The following is a 12810-nucleotide window of genomic DNA, read 5'->3' on the forward strand; positions in this document are numbered from 1 at the left end:
TATGAAATCTCTTATTGAGTTTCGTTGCTTCTATTTATTGTGCTAATTTTTTAAATAAAGAAAAAAGATTACATTTTAAAAAATCTTTCCTTTTTGTTAAATTATTTTATTTGGATTTTTTTTCAAATTATTCTGTCATTTTAAATCGACTTTTATATATATATTTTTATATAATTTTTTTTTCTGTGTATACACCTAGTGTAATTATTGTTTTAAAAGTGTTTAAAGTGTGTAAATTTATTCTACAAACAGAATACGCGTTAATTTAAAACATTCCTTCTTTTTTTTGTAGTCGATCAATGAATAAAATAATTTAATACTTTTATGTTATTCAAATTATTTTTTATTTTGAACAAGAGAAGGTAAAATTTTCATACCATTTATAAAAATTTTTTTGTTGTGCCTTAAGTTTATTTTAAATTATTTTATTAGTCAAATTATTATTGATTGATTTATAAATATTATTTATACATATTATAAAATAATACTTGGTCTATTTTAATTAGTTAATTTTTTTTTTAATTTTAATAAATTATTTAGTCTATAAGTTTAATTTATCAAAAGAAAAAGCTCAATATTGATTTTTCCTTTATTGAACTTTGTTTAGTAACAATAATAATTATTGTTTAAAAATTGGTACTGCCAAGTTCCGATAGTTCCCGATATATCGACGACAAGGGTAAATAAACAAGTGTCATTTTATATAGTAATAATAATTTTATTTATCGGGCCAAGCCCCACATAAGAAATTGTACAAACTTATAGATAATAAAAATCCAAAGTAAAGAAATTTTTGTTTTTTTTCTATTGCACACCACTCGTCCCGTGGGTGTTGCTATAATATTTACTAATACGTTAGTCGCATTTTTAAGCAATAAAAGCGTTAATTTTTTCAAGAAATCGACTTTATATGTAAGTTTTGAAAAGTGGAGATTTTGTTATATTAAATGAAACCTTTTTTCAATAATTTTATATCTATTCGTAAACTATTTGAATATTATCCTATTGATTTCCGTCATGATAAGATGGATAGTTGTAATATAAATAATTTTCTATATTTTTGTATAAAACAACAGCATTATATTGGTTTTGTTATTAATTAATTTAAAATCAAATATTAAATTAAGTTTATAGAAAGCAGACCATTAGAGTGTCGTAAATTGTAATGAAAATGGATAACTTTTATAATTTACGAGATAAAAGTGAGGGAAATTGTCATGATCATATATAATTTGCTATGTTATTTATATTTAGTATATAAATATTTAGGACCCGAAATGTTGACCAAAGTTTCTTTAAGTGTCTACATTTATAGAAAAATTTGAGACATTGATAATTAAACATTACAAAATAAAATATTGTATACGATTATTATAAATAAGCTGTTTATTTACTCTTGTCGATGGCTATGTTTCGAACCATTTGGCAGAGCAAATTTGAGCGTAAATAGTTTTGTGATCTATTTTAAACTTACGAAAATAATAAAAATACATTTATTTAAGTCTATATAACCAAGTTTTCACAAATTCACAAGGAACAAATTATAAGTTTATATAGAGTTACATCGAATTATATTTGTAAAAATTTTTTCCACTGACAATAATCTTTGTGATGTGAAAATTTTCTAATATTATTGTTCAAATCAGTCTTTCTTTGTGTTCTAATGAAACTAGGAAAAGATTCTATTTATCTGTGTGTCAAGGAAAACAAAACAAAAGAAAGAAATCAATTTTGTAGTTTAGACAATTTTCTGCATACAAATCTTATGAAATTTTTCGTAAAAATAAATGTTGTAGAACTTTGTTATTTTCATACATCATACACCACATTTCCACATAACCTTCCGTCTTCACTGTATGGTAAAAACGTCGGTATTTTGACGTTATGTCCCCACAGATTATTTTAAATATTATTTATTGGAAATTTTCTGCAAAAATAACGAAAAATGTTTGATTAATTACTTGAGCCCATCCTTAACGATACACATATTTTTGAATATTTTTTACAGTTTCATTGAAGTACCAATCTAAATAAAATCACGTGTTTTTTAAATTGAAAACTAGTTTACGCTCTTCTAAAAGAATAGATTTATAAATTATTTTGTATATATAGTTTATTTTTAATTGTAAATTATGTGAATTTGGGTATGAAAGCAAATTTTAAAGCATAAATGTTGAATGCATTGGGCATGATGAATTCATAATATAGCAATCTATATACTCTCTTTTTTTTATATTTGAAACGTCTCATGTAAATATATATCATAATAAAAGAAGTGCACAATGAATAAAACTTTAAAAGAATGCATGAAATAAACTTTTCAATTTTTGAAGGCATTCATTGCAAATGAAAGATTTGTATTTTAAATAAAAAGTAGGTTTATTCTTTTTTTTATTATTTAATAATTTTACTTTTTACATTCAAAATGTATGAAAAGTTTATTAAAATCTAAAATGAGGTACCATAAGGAAATGTGGTAACACGTATTAAATTATTTTTCCAAATTGATATCATGCATTTTAATTTGTAATGGGTGATCCAACTTTGTTTTCCTAATTTTTTAGAATAACATACAGAAATAAAAAGATATCGATCCTCGATTGTTTTGTTGCTAATTAACACTTTGTATTTTAATTATTTTTCGCTTTCGTAATTTCTGCTACATGGTTATTTCTTTTTTTAATAACTTTTTCGTAAACCTCCTGGGTTATCCTAACAACTTTAGGAATATTAGTTATAAAATGCTCCAACATTTCTTATCCAAATCGCAAGTTTTTGAAAGTGAAAAAAGTAAACTACCACTAATCTTTTTCCCAAAAGTAAGATCTTGGTGTTTCATTAATCGAAGCAAAATCAGAAAGAAAAGGATAGAAAAGTATTTCAAAAGAAAATTATTCTTTGAAAAATCAACAGCAATTTTCTGCTAATAACACTCAATTTACAAAAATTCTTCGATCTTCAACATCCGATATTTATTGTGCAACTGTTTAAAATGCCGAATAGCAACATTGGATACTGAGAATTGGCTCGCCCATTATTTCTCTTTTATTTTTTGTAGGTTTTGTTTAAATTGTTTTCACCTATCACTGTAGAAATTGTTGTATTTTTTATAATTTTTTTGTCTGTGTAATGAAAACAAATTCTAAAAATTATTTTGGGCACAATTAAATTTTAATAATTCAAAGTGGCAGGGTATTGTGTAACTAGTGAACACTTCAATGAGCTTTTTTAACAGATTCAAAACGCTTTAACGTGTGTCAAAATCGATCAATAAGAAACTCTACAACAAATCGTTAGCTTTGAGCGAATTCCTTTTTCCACCTTCCTCAAAAACATTCACATCATGAAAATGATATAATTGTCAAAAAATGAAACTAAGGAATACGTTTGGAATAATATTACGAGTATTTGGGAACGAACGTTGAATAGTCATGGTCTATTATTTAGTTGGTTTTGACTTTGAAGCGCTACGATCAACTAAAGAAGCTTAATTTCAATAACAATTAAATTATTTTTTTACTTATCTTTCAAATATTGTAATATTTGTCTATTAAAAGAATACAATATATATTATGATGATAATTGTAAAATTTTATTTCTATTTTTATAAAAATTATGTTTATACTGTAATTAAATAAAACAAGTCAACATTTGAATAGAAATTATACAGAAAATTATTTTCATATGCGCGAAACAATTTGTGCTATTAAATACTATAATATACAATATTTCCTATTATTCTCTTCCACGCTTTCATCGTTTAGCAATTCGCTTTAACTCGTTGTAATTTCGAGTTGAACCCTTTATACTTATATATATTATTATTATATATAAAAGCAAATATATTCGAATTTTTATCAATTTTGATTTAATTTATCAAATTGATTTTCTGTTTTTCTTAGGTAGATTTTCTTTTCTTTTATTAGTATTTCATATGTTAGCAATCTTTATATTAAATGCATATTTTATTATTGAAAATTTGCATATACATAGACGTTTTTCGATTTTATTATAATATTTTAATCACGATACTCCGGTAAATTATGGAGACAGTTCAGAACCGCTTGATATTTCATAAATTACATCCCCAGATAATTTTTTTTATTCCTTATCAGGGCTGTTCCTAGTACTGTGTAAAAAAACAAAAAAATCCAAAAATTTTATGTACACTGTATGTTTAGAAAATCTTGAAAGCGGTGGTTAGTTTTTTTACAACGTTTTCGAACACTTCACCAAACCTTTCATTTGTGTCTAAAGGAAACCATTAACTATTGCACAAAATAGTAGCTAAGCTAGTTATTCTTTTAGTTCTTTGTACTTTGCCCTGGGCACAAAAAAAATATCTTAAGGCTCCTATATTTCAAATTTTATTCCCTGACGGTTCATCTTTTTAAGTCTAAGGGTCCAATAGAACATCGAACATTCGGGTCGATATTTTGAGTTAACCGAATTAAAACAATAGACTACATTTTTAAAATTAAGTTTATATACTTCTGGTTCGTTGTTCGATTGTATATCGTTTCATTTAAAATTTTCTCAAGTCTTCTTTAAAAATTCCATTTGTCTGTTTTTTCGATTAAAAATGGTCCGGTATTTAGATAACGAAAAAAAAAAGAAATTTTTCAATTTGCATAATATATCGAGTTTTTAACGCAAAGATAAAATAACTCATAGATTTTAATTTAAATAGAAATTTTAATTCAACATTCCCATTTTTATTACACAAACACGTATATGATCGTATAGACATCGCCAGGATGAAACTAATTAAGAGAAAGTCTAGGGAGATACTTAGGACAATTTTGGCCTTCACGAGCATCAAAAAGTCATCTTTGAATCATTACAGATAAGAGATGGAAATACACTTTTAATTAGAAAGTTGTTTCTTATACAAACACTTTTTGTTCGAAACATTTTTTCGACAGTCAAATAGTTCCATGCAAAATATAAAAATTTCGCTATATTCATAATCAGAGGAGATAAAACATCATCTCTCTGAGTTAAAGCTTCTCTCTGCCTCTTACTAGAATCGGTAATTGATTCCAAAAATATTTCCTTGCATTCAATTTTTTCTTAAATCTATTCAATTTACGAAAAACTTTTTCGAACAAACATTTGTTTTGTTTATAAGAAACAACTTTCTAATTAAGTATAATAATTTTTTATCAGTAACTAGACCGAAGTGACCTCTAGATGATGACATTGCTGGTCAAATTGAAGATATTTAAAAAATAGTTTTGCTGTATTAAAAAGCTAAAGACAATTTATTATTAAATGTGCGACAGCGAATCTATCATAAGTTTTTTGTAGATTGATGCGTTTATTTTGGCGAGTGGTTAATTATTAAAGTATATTCACTTTTATTGCTTCTGTTTTATTCGATATTTTTTAACTTTTAAAAATACTTATCGTATTTTTTCCTTTTTCTTTTTTTGTAAGAACTTTTATTATTTTTAATGAAAATTGTTTGTAAAGTATTTGTTACATCACTTCTTGTGAAATTTGTTGATTTGTTGCTAATTTTTGCTTTTATATTTTTTTTTAAATATACAAGCATTGTAAATATATAAATAAATATTTTTTAACAATTTGTGACTTAATTAATTTATTCTTCTAAATTATCAATACACCCACTCCATCAGTACCTATAAAATTTTATGTAGATCAAAATAATTACTGCACGTGGTAAAAATATATATTTAAAAAAAAAAACTTTATAAATCCATTAAAATAATGACCAGAAGGTATCTAGCCGTTCCTGTATTACATAGATAATTCAGGTTGCCACACATAATTGAAGTAAATTGTTACGCTTTCACGCAAAAGCTTCTGAATGGATTTTGATAAAACTTCAAAGTATTAAAGCTTATCCATCAGAAAAGAACATAGGCTCTAATATATCCATGATACGGTGGTCGAAAATTTAATGATAAAATTAGATTTTTATACAACACGCAGAAGTTAGACCATTATACTTGTACATTCTAAAATAATGCCTGTACTATATTGCAAGATCAGTAAACTCTGCAGCCGAAGGCCGTCTAATTCCTCACTTAATGGAAGTAAAGTTGATGTTTAGGAGGCGGGCTAAACGGGAACAAGTGGGTTGAAGGATATCATTTATCTTTACAGTTGATATTGTTCACATATTTTATGGAGAGGGTAAAAGAAAGGGCAAAGGAGGTGAAGTCTTTGTTTTTAAAGTTGAAATTACCTAGCTAAGCGAGCGGGTAACTGCTCGCTTCGAATTTAGTTCTGCATGCAACGAATATATAACAATACCTCTCCTTCTTTTAAATTATAAAACTCAAAATGTATATCTTAGCATTAATTTGTGAATCATATTTAGCATCTGTTAACTACTGTTCATGTTATTATATATTTAATTAAAGAATATAAATCCCAGGGTCGAGGTTTATAAAAATAATAAATTAATAATTGCACATTAAAAATGTAAAACATAACAATCAAAATGATTTCAACTATTGGATCTACTAATTATACATTTGAAAAATTTTTTAAACTTGAATTAGAAGAATTACCACAGGTTAAAAAAAATTTGTCATATTTAACACTCCATAAAAAAGGAATAAAAATAATGTAATCTTGAGTATTTGGGTATAATCGCGGCGAGTAAATTCCGAAAATATTAAAGTAGGTATTAAATTGCAAAATTTGAAAGGTATAAAAGAAAATAGACATTCCATTTCTTTGATCTCCGAAATTATTGAGCTGAGCCAAAAATTTTAAAATTATGTGAGTTATAAACAGTGGTGGATTTACACTAGGGGCAGTCGGGGCTAGTGCCCAGGGCGGCAAATTTTCTAGGGCGGCAAAATTTGGAATGTGAGAAAATATTTTCTATACAATATATAATTAACTAATTCTTTTAAATAAACATTTTATTTTTCAAGAAATATAATTTATGCATTATGTATCAAATCAAAATTTTGTAGATTATAATATAGGAAATTTAAGTGAAAACTATTAAAATAGTTTAATTAATTTATTTCCATAAAGGTTTGCAAAAATAAAATTTGATATTTTTATACCATGCATATATGAAATATACATAGTATATTAAGTTTAGTCCCAAGTTTGTAACGCTTAAAAATAATGATGCTAGGAAAAAAATTTTGTCATAGGTGTTCATAAAATCACCTAATTAGTCCATTTCCGGTTGTCCGTCCGTCCGTCCGTCCGGCCGTCCGGCCGTCCGTCTGTGGTCACGATAACTCAAAAACGAAAAAAGATATCGAGCTGAAATTTTTACAGCGTACTCAGGACGTAAAAAGTGAGGTCAAGTTCGTAAATGAGCATTATAGGTCAATTCGGTCTTGGGTCCGTAGGACCCATCTTGTAAACCGTTAGAGATAGATCAAAAGTTTAAATGTAAAAAATGTTCCTTATAAAAAAATAAAAAACTTTTGTTTGAAACATTTTTTTGTAAACATCACTGTTTACCCACGAGAGCGTTAATTAGGTGCAAATTTTATAGTATGTATTAATATAGGAATTGTGTGTTGCCTATTTAAAAGTGAATATCTTTTGTTATTTACGTGACGTCAAAAAACAAACAATTGCGCATCAACACTGTCTATATATTTTTGTATGTGTTATGTGATAAAGAAATCAACACTGACTATGCATGGTATTTCAACAATTAACTCAGTCAATTGTTTCTTTTCACTTGTTATTTTCTGGAATTGATAAATTAATATAGTTTTTTTGAAGAATTAAAAATATTTTCAAATTATGTATGTCTTTTTGATAACAGAAACTTTAATTGATCAATGAATTTTCCTAAAATTGGAGAATTATCAAATAATACTAATTAATTTTAATTTAAAAGAACAGTAATAATATGTAATACATAATAAATTTTCTGCAATTAATTAGTTATTCTAATTTTTTTAAATAAGATATCAAAACTATTAAAATAAAATTTCAGTCATAGGGCGGCATTTTCTAAAGTGCCCCAGGGCGGCAGAAATTTAAATCCGGCCCTGGTTATAAACGATAAAGTTCTCGGGATCCAACTCGCAATTGATCGATTTTTTACTTCTAAAGTCAACTTTTTGTACTTATTTACTTCTAAAGTAACTTCTCTTCGTGTGAATTAACTTTTATTACAATATGAAGCAGAGGCAGATTATCTGTAAGGCAAATTAATCACGTGCCTTAGTGGGCGAAAATACAAAGGGGCGTTTGCGTGAGAGTTTTTAACTAAAGAATCTATAGTATTGTATTAATATATCTATGTCAGTGCTAGTTAAAATGTGTAATATATGGCTGCTAGAAGGACACTTATGCAGTCAGTGCTTTTCTAGGATGCTCTCGACATTTAATCCGCCTCTGGTAGGAAATCAAACCTATAGGCCATTAAAATTTTACTCAGTTATAAAATCAATACAAGATATCTCAATAAGTGGTACTTCAATGGAATTTTGTAACATTTGCCTTTTTCTACTCTAGTAAAAATCGATAAATTTACCTACGACCTGTTGTTTAAAACGACCTACTCTCTCCGCATGAAAACAACATCTTTCTAAACACCTTATAAGGCAGAAACAGATTTAACTTATGATGTCATTATTTTCATAGTATTTATTAACATAAATGATACTTATAGCGTACAGAATATGGTTTAATTCATTGACTAAAAACCACGCATACAAATCTGTGTAGGTTTTTAGTAATATCTAAAAATCTTTTTGACCCACTCATGCAACCTTCATATGAATAACTTTTATTTTCAAGGTAATTTCTATGATCATAGTATTGGTAGTATTGGAAAAACAACAAACAAAAATATATATAAACCATTTTTTGTTTTTGTTTTGAAAAGTTAAAAATTAAATTAAAATCGATCTACCTACTTATTTCGAATTGAATTTATGCTCAAATTGTTAGTTCAAAAACTCCTGTTTTGCCCCCCTCTTGGACCAAAAGCTGGGTACTTTCATGGTTTTGTTAAGAGGCAATGGAATAATAACAACACGTTTCCTATTTTCCCCATTGGAAATTTATGGAAATGGTCTTCACCAAAAATCTAGCTATGGGTCACGGCAGTTGTAAATGCAGCACTGTATTAGCCCCGAAAAAAAATTGCTTTCACTCAATATTAAAAAAAGGCAGATTTTAAATCGACTGTTTCCAAAAATGGAAAATATGAAACAAGAATACAACTACAGTGTGCTATTCCCGTTAAAAAAAAAAAAAATTCCTTCTTCAATAAAAAACTTCATTAACATATATTTGAATATGATTACCAAATATTTCCAATGATCATTTATTATAATTTTTTTAAAACACATCATATTACATCAATAAGGCAGACGACCAATTATGTAGTTCCTTTCTGTATCGTTTCTCTATATTTATGTGTTTTTATGGCACGACTATATATGGCCTGTATGTTATATTCATTATTCAATAACTAAAAATACTTCCTTCACTTTTCAACTCATCAAGCAAATTTTTAATTTTATAACTAAATTATTTCGATTTTAAACTACAGAATATCTCGATTAACTCTACTCCGATTTACGCGGATTGAAGTTACGCGGTTTCTAAATCTTCCCGTTTTATGCACTATCTGCAACAGTGTATAGAACAACATATACCTCGACATGTGCGAATTCAACTTACGCGGCTACCATCTCTGTACCACTAATTATCGCGTACGTTCAAGGTATTTCCCTGTATTTAGTATTTTGAAGTACAAATATAAGGGGAAGATTGATCCCTAGGGCCCTCTTTCCGACCAAATCAAGATAACTTGATACTTACTCTTCTCTTTTAAATTTTGGATTGCATGCAACAGGATCATAAAGGAGTTGGAAAAAAGATTTTCTAGAATTTTCTTTTTTTAATTAATTTTTTAGTTTCCGTTTTTCAGTTTTTCTAATTTACAACAAACAAAGTTATTAGTTATATTTTTGTTTTTATCATATATACAAGGTGTATCAGAACAAATGGTCTATAATTTAGGAGGTACTAAGGTTCATCAAATTAAGAATTTTGTTAAAAAGAACATGTGTCTAAAAACATTTCCCGTCGAAATTGCAGACATTAGAAACTGTATACTGTGAGGATTTTCGAAAAAATGTTCCAAAAAAAAGTTGTATTTTTTTTTTATGACTGGGAATTTTTCTGTTTAAAAACTGTAAAAGACAAAGTAAAACCAGCTCTAAATGTAACACTCCGTTAAAGAAATATAGCAGAAATTAATCAGCTAAAATTTTTTCGGTTGAAATATCAACAATTTTTTGACCTGGTTTGTAAATTTTCAAACACTTTTAGCTCTAAAAGGAGCATTTTCAGACACATGTTTCTCATACCAAAGTGCTTTTTTATTCGGTGTACCTTTCACTTCTTAGATTATTTATGGAACATTTGTTCTAGTACACTCTATATATTATTCGATGTATGACGATGTATGATATACGAATAAACCCTGCGTATTCTAGCCTGTATATGGAGGTAAGTATATTATGGTACTGTTCTTCTAACATCAATTTTAGGTGCTAACGACCTGACAGATGCCCATGTTTCTATTATATGGAACACTACACATCGATTCAGTCGGTTCAGTACTTCCGATATCAATATTTTAAGCAATTAAGTTGAAAACAGACATTCCACTTAATTATGGTCGCATTTGTATTGCATATTACAAAATATAAAAATACGATGGGTATATTAAAAGTCTAGTTTTTAATGCTATGAAATATCGATGGCAGAAAAAAAAAATTTTTTTTAAACATATATTAACCAGTCTCTTGGCCCCGAATTTTATAAATGCCTCGAAATGGGCTGAATTTCATAAATACAATAGTATTTAAATATAGGCACGTAATTAGTTGATAATCGGTAGGTTCAGAGAGGCTCCAACTGCTATCTTGAATGGCATCTCTGCCCGCCAGTGTATACGATAGAAAACTGAAAAACGAAGACGGTCTGAAATTTTTAAGCATGAGCTATACCTAAAAAGAGACTTTAATTTCGTGAGCTCTAGTAATGCAAAATTCACCAAATATCTATATGGAGTAAAAAATGGGTACACGCATACCAACAATACCAAAGTCAAACTCTAAATAACATTCGATAATACTAAAATTATAGCAATACTCGAAAATTTCTTTGGTAAGTTTTCTTCAGTTTGTTATGTAGATGCTGACTAAGCAATTCTAATTCTAAATGTTTGTACCGTTTAGAATTAGCAAGCAAAAACGTTTTTTTAAGCAAAGGCTGACATTTCTTATACAGCTCAATTTAGACAAAATTATTTCTGAAACGTATTCTTTATTCTTGCAGTCCCTAAAAAAAGTGAGGGTAACCTGACTACTGTTGGTTAGAACAAATTGGCACCGTGGGTTTTCGAATATTTTATTGACCCTTTATAAAATTCCATGAACAAATTTCCGCTCGTGCGCCGCTACATGCTGCACTTATAAAAACACTGAATTGTAATCAAGTGTACCTATTTCGTGGAAATTAATCACCCTCAAAATTACATGAGCAAATTATTTTCAGAGTCGAAACCGGAGACACTTCCCTTTCCACCTTAAAGTTAGAAAGTGGTTAGAGGACGTCTGACTATTTATGTAACAGTTTTTTTTATTGTCAATCAATACTGTATTGTTCCTTTCTCGACTAACACACTTCATGATACTAAAGTCCCAATGATACCAATAGCAAGCAAGCCTTGTGACGTTATAAGGTATAATCACGTAATCGTATACGGTCAATGTCATAGTTTTTTATGAGTCATGATATTTGCATGATATGCTACGATAGTTGTTCATTATTAGTAGTCATGCTCTACTTGAATTATCATAGAAGTTGTGTTTGGATGAATAATATTCCTTTTCCTATATAATACAAAAATTAATATAAAAATTTTCCATCCCGTACCTGTATAGCCTTGATCAAAAGTATGAGGCATAAGGCACCCCTTTAAAAAAACATGCAATACTTCAATTATTTGAAAAGATACAAATATTGTCTTCATAATTTTGTTAACGAGTATTTCAATGACATTTAACTTATTAATAGATGACAAATTCCAAAACCCTATAAGAAACGTTTCTTCCTAGCAATCACGGTTTTCTGGTTTGTTAGAAAATATAAGTTTATTAATTATGTAGTTTATTGTCTTCTCATAGTCAGCCTACTGAATTCATACTGTACTTTCGTAGCCGATTTCAGACTCTGAACCTGGATCTTAAAACACCCCTTATAAATTTCAAAATATTCCATTCTGGTTCTCGTAACTGATAAAAGATACAGGGATACTTTAAATTAGAAAGTTGTTCCTTATAAAATTACTCAAAAAATCTCTTCGGTCTTACATTCGATTTCTGTCTGTATAAGGAACAACTTCCTAATTTTAAGTGCCCTCTATTTCTTACCAGTTGCAAGAACGAGTCTGAATAAGCCATTTCCGCTTGGAACAGGAAATTGGATTTTAGAAGTGGTCTAAGACATCCGGACAGGTGGTCTAAGCATCCGGTATATTATATGTTATCAAAATCTTCTAGAAACTTTGAAGCGGTCTATTATAAGGGCGTTAACTCAAAATCAGAAAATTTCACTTTTATTAAAATAACAGAAATTAATTATTTAATCGTCTTTTGGAATAAAATTCTTGAAAATATGATAAAATACCAAGTTTTCAATTTTGTTACATACCAATAAAAATACAAAAGACAAAACCGTTATTTTATTTATAACGTTAAGGGTCATGAGCCTATCATAGGTATTCAAAAAAAAACATGATTGTATACAAAAATAAAGATTTCCAAT

This window comes from Chrysoperla carnea, chromosome 4 (genome assembly GCF_905475395.1).
Source record: "Chrysoperla carnea chromosome 4, inChrCarn1.1, whole genome shotgun sequence".
NCBI lineage: Eukaryota > Metazoa > Arthropoda > Insecta > Neuroptera > Chrysopidae > Chrysoperla > Chrysoperla carnea.